General features: G+C 34.9%; 1 pseudogene across 1 annotated transcript; it reads right to left on the bottom strand.

The window, feature by feature from the left end:
- Positions 1-349: 349 nt before the first annotated feature.
- LOC148585022 (cuscuta receptor 1-like) lies at positions 350-8,705 on the bottom strand (annotated as a pseudogene). The gene is made up of 6 exons (XR_015912712.1): positions 8,255-8,705; positions 6,469-6,627; positions 5,967-6,366; positions 4,676-4,833; positions 4,521-4,595; positions 350-2,620 (listed from the first exon to the last, which is right to left on the bottom strand). The product of XR_015912712.1 is annotated as a cuscuta receptor 1-like (transcript).
- Positions 8,706-8,969: the final 264 nt, after the last annotated feature.

The following is an 8,969-nucleotide window of genomic DNA, read 5'->3' as shown; positions in this document are numbered from 1 at the left end:
AATTATTAAAGCATCTAAAACACCAAATTATCAATGCATCCATTTATCTGTACCGAAGTCGATCACTGTCTTGAAAGTTAAGTCACAAGTTGGAGTATCAAATTTGGGTTCGAGTACCAATTTTGTTTCTTCTAATGCAAAGGATTAGACAAATCGATGCTTTTTGCACAGTTGCAAGTTACACTTCCAAATATAATAAATGGTTTTCCGATTAGAAATGTATCCACAAATCACATGTGTTGAAAAACAAGTTTATTCATACTATTAATAGTATTTTTAGCTATAAGAACAACATCCATCATCAAATGACAAGAATTACAATACAGAAGAAAGCAAGTGCAAGTGAACACCTTGTCTTATATTAAACCACAATAACCATTATTCATAATCAAATGTACGGCAATGATTACTACCACCAAAGATGTCCTTGGAATCTCAATATATCTAAGATTCTAAACAGTTTGACAATCTTTTTAAGGTATCAAAAACAGGATAATAACATCGGTACTTCAAATCTTCAATTAAATTAACGCACCATTGTTGACAATAAGGATGAATATAAAGAAGACAAAGCTACACAAGGAGAAAATAATATAAGATCCAATAAAGCTTCCAAAGAAAACCTGAGGATCTACTTCATACCATTGCCCTTCACTTGCATTTGAAGATTTTGTTGGTGATGGATGTGACTCGTCCTCTCTAGTACAGCTATTATCTAATGGTTCTCCGCAAAGAAATGGATTTCCTTCATAACAACTCTTCTCAAATGTTCCAAACTGTGCTTTCATGTCTGGAAGTTTGTCCGATAAGTTGTTGTAAGCCACAGTAAACACTTCTAGAGAGTATAGATCAATCAATTCCGAAGGAATTTTTCCACTCAATTTGTTGTGAGAAAGGTCTAAACTCTCCAACTTGGTCAAATTTGAGAATGTTTGTGGAATGGAACCTGTCAATTGATTGTAAGACAAGTTCAATGCAAGAATTGAAGATAGCTCTCCTAGTTCTTGTGGGATTCTACCTGTTAGCTTGTTGCATGACAAATCCAATCCAGACATGTAATTAAGGATGTCACCATGGAAGGAGTTAGACCTGTATTTTGTTACAAATTCAACCGCAACTTGTTGACGATATACTATGTCTATGTAATCTCTTCCACTATTCCATTCGAAGAGCATTTGGAATGTGGAACCAACTTGCAAGGTCGCACCAATTAGAACGCCGCTATATGATCCATAGAGAAAATCATTAACATATAGTTTTCCAAAGGACATGTTGTGAAAGCAGTGCGGTATTGTTCCAGAAAGAGAGTTCTTGGAAAGATCCATTATGCCTATCTTCTTTAACCAACATAGTTGATTTGGAATTATACCACTGAAATTGTTTCCCCCCAACAAAAGTATTCTTAAGTTAGGAGGTGCACTGATTTGATAAGGGATGCTGCCAAAAAAGTTGTTATCTCTAAGGTCCAATGTCAAAAGAGACGATGAATTGAAAATAGATTTTGGTATAGGTCCTGTAAGTTTGTTTCCTTGCAAATACAAGTGCTCAATATTCTGTAGATTCAAGCAAGAAGGTAACGATCCCGAAAGTGAGTTATGAGAAAGGTCTACTAATTGCAGGGAATTTGGTAGTCCACAAGGAATCTGACCTTCAAAAGAATTGTTACTCACTACAAGACTTCGCAAACTTGTCATGTTTCCTATCCATCTAGGAATCATTCCTGACAATTTATTGTTGCTAATATCCAAAAACCCCATTTCAGACCATCCAAACTCTTTAGAAGGTGCAGCCGGTAGATCAAATCCTCTGAACTGATTATTGCATAACTTCAAACTAATCAAGTTGGTGCGACTAGCAATCAATTTTGTTGGTACCTTTCCCGAGAAATCATTAAAGGACAAGTCCAAATCCTGCTGCAAATGACTCTTGTGAACAATTGAGGATGGAGGATAACCTTCAAAATGATTTCGAGATAGATTTAGATATTTTAAGTTTGGAGTTATCTTTCCAATATTCTCTTGAAGTTGCCCACCTAAGTGATTGTCAGAGACATCCATATACATAATACTCTTGCATCGATTTGGTGGCAAATGAAATTTACCCATGAAAGAATTATTCTGAAGATTTAGCTCTCGTAGTCTTGTGTTGTTTTCAATCAACCAAATAGGGAAGCTTTCATTCATGTTATTGTGAGACAAATCAATTATTTCCAATTCGCGTTGGTCAAGGAGAAGCTTGGGAATGTTTCCTGTGAGCTTGTTCAAATTACAGTTAGATAGCACAAGTATCATTAACTGAAATGAGAAGTCCCAACCCGTAGATATTTCAGTTTCTATCTCAAGCTTGTTGTTTTCACTCGCTAATAGAATCGCCTTAAGCTTAGAGTGATTAGCAAATATGTTGAATTGGAATAGACCCTCAAATTGGTTATAACTGAGATCAATGTACTCAAGTGATATGAGGCTGGCTATCAAATATGAAGAGATGTTTCCAATGAATCGATTCCTAGATATATCTAACAATCTAAGAGATGTCAAATTGTTTAGGCATGTTGGAAGGATCCCTTCAAAGAGATTATCATAAAGATCCAACTCTTGAAGCTTCTTGAGTGAGCACAAATCTGTCAAAAGGAATAACATTAGAAATGTCTATCTTAACTATGTTCCACTCTAAGAATCAACAAGAAAAATCAGGTTTTAAATATGGGTTTTTCAAAATGAAAAAAGAAAAAAGAAAAAGAAAAAAGAAAGTGAATGGTCAATTGCTGAGTTAAATCAGCCATGGTCCTTCAATTCACCTTATCTCACATTTTTAATCAATTGTAGATAATTTATTAGATTGGAAAGACTAATGATTTGCAAACACTTGATTTTCTAGTCGATTCTTACCTTTTGGAAGAGTGCCATTGAGAAAACCGTAAGCTAATGATATAGCCTTTAAAGAAGATAGTGCCCCGATATATGGAGAAATACTGGAATTAGACAAACCTACTACAAGTGAAGAGAGATAGTGTCAATAAAATATTTAAAATGGCATACCGACTAATAATAAATAGAAATTCAATTTCGATTGCAACTTATTTTAGCGTTGAAATTAGATTACCAAATTGTTTTAGGGCATGTTTAGGATTATGTTTGAGGGGCCTAAAAGTGCTTTTAACACTCAAAAAAATCCGTTTGAAGAAAATAGTACTCGTTTGGTAAAAAAATTAAAAGCGATTTTAAAGGTTCAAAAAGCCTAGAAATGACCAAAAAACACTTTCAGCAAAAGCTTAAAACTAAAGCTTTTGTTCAAAAGCTCTTTTTGAGTTAAAACTCTATTTATCAAACACAATCCCAAACAAGCTCTTAGTTGATGATTAGAATGAATTAAGAGTCCTAGTCCTAATCGGTCGGTCAGGTATGTAGATGATTTAAGAGTCCAATTTGCATTAGTAATTCTCTTTATTACCCTTCTATTAAAAGGGAGACCGTTAATGAAGTACTATGCTTGAGAAAATTATGTCCTCGTGTTTGTCCAACTAGCAACCGCTGCCATTTAAAAACCAAAAGAAACCACGAACCATTCATTTGCGGAAGAGACCAAAGCTCCAAAAGCGAGTGCGGCAGAAGCAAGGTATGGCTTGAGGAAAGAACATCAGGAAACCAACAAAGATTCACTCTCGTTCCCTAAAACGCAGAATGACGAATCAAACCCAACTGTTATGCACATTTACCATGACATTGGAAAAGGAGCTGATGATGCTGGGAGAGCATAGACGAATAGAAAAGAAAAAAATTAGACAAGGACAAAGGAGTTTTGTTAAAGAAGAAAACAGGCCACTTGAGTCTTCAAATGGCATCTGACACAGCAAAAAAGCTGAAATGAGAGTTATAATGGTACAATGGTTTATCCTGAGAGTGAAGTAGTTGACTTTGATAGAAAATGGAACAATTCAATATGTACGACTTCAGATGATGAATTGGGCCATTTGATAAAATCCCAATAGACATGGAAGATCCGACCCTTCGATTTTTATTTTCAGATTTCACGATGATATATATTGAATCAACAAATTAAGCTTGACGCAGTCAATGGGAATGGTGAGATTAAGCGTAACGAGCTTCTCAAGAAGACTGGAAAATTCTTGAAAGCTTTTGAGTACTATCCAGAGAGTTTTTTGGGCACTATGAGAAAGAGGGGAAAAAGATATTAGGTTCTAGCTAGATGGCATATGATTCGCCGATGGAACAAGGTATTCTTAGTGGCTTGCTTAGTTTCATTGTTTTTAATACTTTTTAGTACTTTCTTTTTTATTTGAAAGTGGCATATATTGTTACAGTGTGAATGGTAGTGATGTAGCACATTAATGGATTCAGCCAACTTTTTTAAATGCAGATACTAATTTGTCTTTTGTGCTTATCTCAAAGAGTGTTTAATCATTTTTTTAAAAAAAAAAACTAAGGTAGCTATTTGTCAAAATTTCAAACCACAAGGACAAAGATTACATTTATCCCTCAAACTTTAGTTTGGCTGATTACCTTGGATTGTTAGGGGGCCTTCAAAATTATTCCAAGACAAATCCAACTTCTCCAAATTTTCAAAAGCTGATAATTCTGCATTGTTAAACAGAACATAGAAAATTTCAAACATGAATAGTGGAAGTTTCTATAAGTAATACGGAAGATCAATATACCTTTGGCAGGAAAGGATCCTCCTATCAGATTCGAAGCAAGATTCAAATTCTTAAGGGATTTGACTGCGCTCAATGACTCAATGATGCATTTGTCGAATGAATTGCTGCTAAGATCTAAGGTTTCTAGTTTTTTCAATCTTGACAAGCTTTCCAAACCTGTAATAGATCTATTAAAATCAAAACTATGCAATTTGCAGTGTTTAGAAGAAAAATAGCGTTTTATAGCTTAAACAAATTTGGCTACTCTACTGTTAAAGTCAACAAGAAACCATAACTGATATGTAATGTTGATTATAATGCACCTAGGGAAACACACTGATGCATTTCATGCTTCACACAACTTTCTTTGCATATTTCCGACATGATGGACATCCAAGAACAATTGTTGTGATTCAAGTCAACATCAACAAAATGGGATCGATGTAGCAATACAATCTCATAATGTTTTACACTGCTTTTGTAATTATCTTCTATGAGCTACTTGGGTGGCTTCTATTTTGCATTTGTTATCGTGTAGGGTAGACTACCTGCAATACTAATAACAACATATGGAACCTTAACAATTTAGGATTTTTGCATTGAATATTAGTGATTGATTGAGATACAATAAACATCATCCCAACCCTACACTTGCAGTTGTAATTGAAATTATATTCTTTTGATCGCAAACTTTATAGCCTATTAGGTGGTTTTCTATTTTTGGTAAAAAAAAAATTAAGATAGATTTATGTATAAATTGGAACAAAGAAGAATATGGTATAGTTTTCCATTATTTTGCGTGGGGAAGAAATCTATATAACGTTTCCTAAAATCTTTGAGAAGTAAAAATTTGAAAAAAATAAAAAACAAAACAGAGGATTGAATGCAGGTGGAGAAAATTGTGACTTGTGTCATAAAATAAATAAGTAGTTTAATATAAATATGAAAGATGTGTTGTAAAATGGTTATGAAGTAATTGAAAATTTCAAACTTAAGTGTGTCGATTTTCATACTCTAGCTTGAACCTTATGATTGATGCTTATAACCTATGATTATAGAGCACTTGTCAAATTGTGCATTCGAATAAAAATTAGTAAGAAGTACGCACAATGGAAGGTATCAAATTGTGCCCTCAACAGAATTTGTTCTCTATATGTGATGAATAATTCTACAATACATGCATGCATGCCATCAATAGATAATAAATATGTGAACATAATCATGGAATAAGTACTATTAAAGAGAGATTTGAAATGATAATAATAAATATAAAGGGAAAAAGGCCGGCTATAATAGTAGAATAGCTTCCAATGTATTCCAAAGTTCGAAAGAATTCCTTGCAAGACTCAATGCGTTAAGGGACATAAGTCCACTTAAAGATGCTATAATGCTATAACCAAGGTTCAATATCTCCAATTTGCGAAGTAGTACTAGCCTTTCAAAACCTGGAAGAACATTATTGGAAGACCAAAAAAGAATTCCATCATATATATATATGCTTCAATACAAAAATTTCAAAAGCAACTCGATAAAAATTTTCGGAGTGATCCATTCAAATTGATATTCATGCTCTTGAACCTTATGATTGATGCGTCTAACCCGCGGTTAAACTACTCTCTCCATGACAGAAAACTTGCCTTGCAGTGGTAGGGAACCATTATAGTAGTTCCAGCTTATATCTAGCTTGTTCAAGTTTCTCAATGCAATTAACTCTGCATTTCAAATTAAAGATAAATGAAAATTAGTAAGAACCAAGTGGAATCAATGTATCAAACTATAAATCCTCTCGTAAGATATAGGATAGAAGAAATCGCCTTGAGCAGGAAAGTATCCTTGCAACTTATTCTGAGTAAGAATCAAAGTTTCAAGCGATGTTACTGCACCCAAAGACTGTGGAATACTATTATTATCAAAGTAGTTATAACCAAGGTCTAAAATTCTCAGATTCCTTAAGCCTGACATCTTCTCAAATCCTACAGAAGAGAAAAAGAAAAAGTTACTGGTTGAATGAGGAAAATTAATTAAACAAATGATGCTAATTGTCAACGGCGTTTGTTCGCTACATAATTCTTGAACTATACTTCTAAAATATTCATACAATACATGCATGCCTTCAGACTTCAGTACGTATATGTGTAACAACCCATGACCATTCGTCTAATGGAATGCAATAGTAATCTAGTTTTACATTATATGGCTTTCATTTCATTTTTAAGTATTGTGGATTTACTTAACATGGAAATTATCCAATGGTTTACTTGGAAGTGTAGAGGGTGAAGGAAAATACAGAAAAAGGATAGGAGGAGAGGGAAGTAGGAAATTTTATTTTTATAATAACTTCAAGGTTATATGTTTTCATATATGTTTTAACTTTAATTTTTTAATAACTTCAAGGTTAAAAACCCTGTGGAGAGGAGGGCGCTCTTGCTTCCTCCTTTCCCCTCCCCCTTACTCCCCTCTTCTTTCCTCCCTCTCCCCTTAGCTATGCTGCCCTGCCTCAATTCGTCCTCCACCGTGCTGCACCGCTCTTCTCCTCCTCATAATCAGTTGGGCTTTAGATCTAGTTTTTCAAATCTAGATCTAGTCTACTTAACTGGTTTCGCTCAACCACGTGTTGGCCAACAGTGCTCCCTGGCTCCTCAGCTGCCCATTGGCGCAAAACAGCTCCATCTCGTCCATCACACGCCGGCCAGTGCACTTCGCCTCCCTTGCCCCGGTTGTTGTAGCTGTTTGCTGGCTTATTTATTTTTTTTGAATAAGGGTTTGGCTTCTCCTTAGATATACTTTCATGAGCAATCTCTGGGGTGAAAGTTTTTATCCGGACCTTTGAGTCGAAGAGGATTAGTTTCGGTGTGAGGGTTTTACTCCCTTGACCGAGAAAATCAAAGTTAGGAATATGAGTTACCTATGTATTAGATTGAGTCTGCTTGGAGCAAATCTATTCTATAACTGAAGTTTAGACATGAGTTAGTGAATATTGAAGTTATAAATATGACTTGATTATAAGATTTTTATATTTGTCTTTATGACATTGTAACCACATATATAGCTTTATTGTAAAAAGAGACCTCGTAGCTTGTCAAAAGGCCTCCTGATCTCATTTTATTTTTCTGGAGGTCTTTCACTTTTTTTCCATCAATATGGTCCCTCTTGGAGTGGAATTTATCCAAGCACTATCAAATTCACAGACAACAACATCAGTAAAATGTGATGCTTAATCATTCAGACTGACAATATATATGTGTATACTCCAACTCCAAGGCTGAAGAAGGTCCGACCCCTGGCTGTAATTATTAATATAATTCAGAATCACGCGGGACACCCGTGATTCAACAGAAAATACCAATTATAAAACTTTATAAATTAATATTTGTAATTAAAGAGGTAAATTCGACCCCTGCAATTCTTAATTTTATCACCCAAGAGAACAAAAGGGCTCAAGGAAATCTTTTAGCTTTTTATTTCTTTTTGGGTGGAGGGAATTAGGTAGAATAAAGACGTTCATAATATAATTCTTCGATCTGCCCCTGTTTTTTATGGAGGGGGTCGGTGGTATGTATGCATAAGAAAGGAAAAGCAGAGGGGCGGGAGAGAACATACCTTCATTTGGTAGGCAACCACCAATTGAATTGGCGGATAGATTAAGACTTTTTAGCTCCTTCAATGGCACCAACATTGACACGTTTAGCAACCAACGGTTCTCATAATAACTATCTTCATCTGGAATGATATAATAGTGATCACGATTTTCATAGTAATTAGGATCATGGTTTAAGTTGTAGAGGGAAAGGTTGATGACGTGAGAGTTGGTGGAGTTGCACGTGACCCTCTCCCAACGACAACAATCACTCTTTGCGTCGTCCATCCATGAGGGAAGAACATCTGCATGAATAATATTGGATTTCAGAAACGCCTTCAGCTCAAGCAGAGCAATCCTCTTCATGGAAGCAGCCTCTGTGCTGATGAAATTGAAGAAACACAAGTAAACCCCACAGCAAAGCTTTCACAAAACTAGGCCACTCCATTCTTGACAAAAATTGTTTCATTATTTTGTAACTATATAATAAACCAGTGTACACCGAAGGGAAAGGCCTCTCATATATATAGGTATATACAAGTTTGACGGTTTCATTTCCGAATCCATGATTAATGGGTCCACAGAAAAAGTTGTTTGTCCAAAAAATTATTTTCTCATGTGTAGAGTCTTTATTTGCTGAATCACTATTAAGTCGTGTCCTATTAATGTAACATGGTTGATAAAGAGAATTTAATTATCCTAATTTAAATATTTAATTTTGAATGTTTAATGTGAAAA

Source organism: Corylus avellana, chromosome 6, assembly GCF_965113065.1.
Source record: "Corylus avellana chromosome 6, dhCorAvel1.hap1.2, whole genome shotgun sequence".
Taxonomy (NCBI): Eukaryota; Viridiplantae; Streptophyta; class Magnoliopsida; order Fagales; family Betulaceae; genus Corylus; species Corylus avellana.
This window is presented reverse-complemented; position numbering and strand designations above follow the sequence as displayed.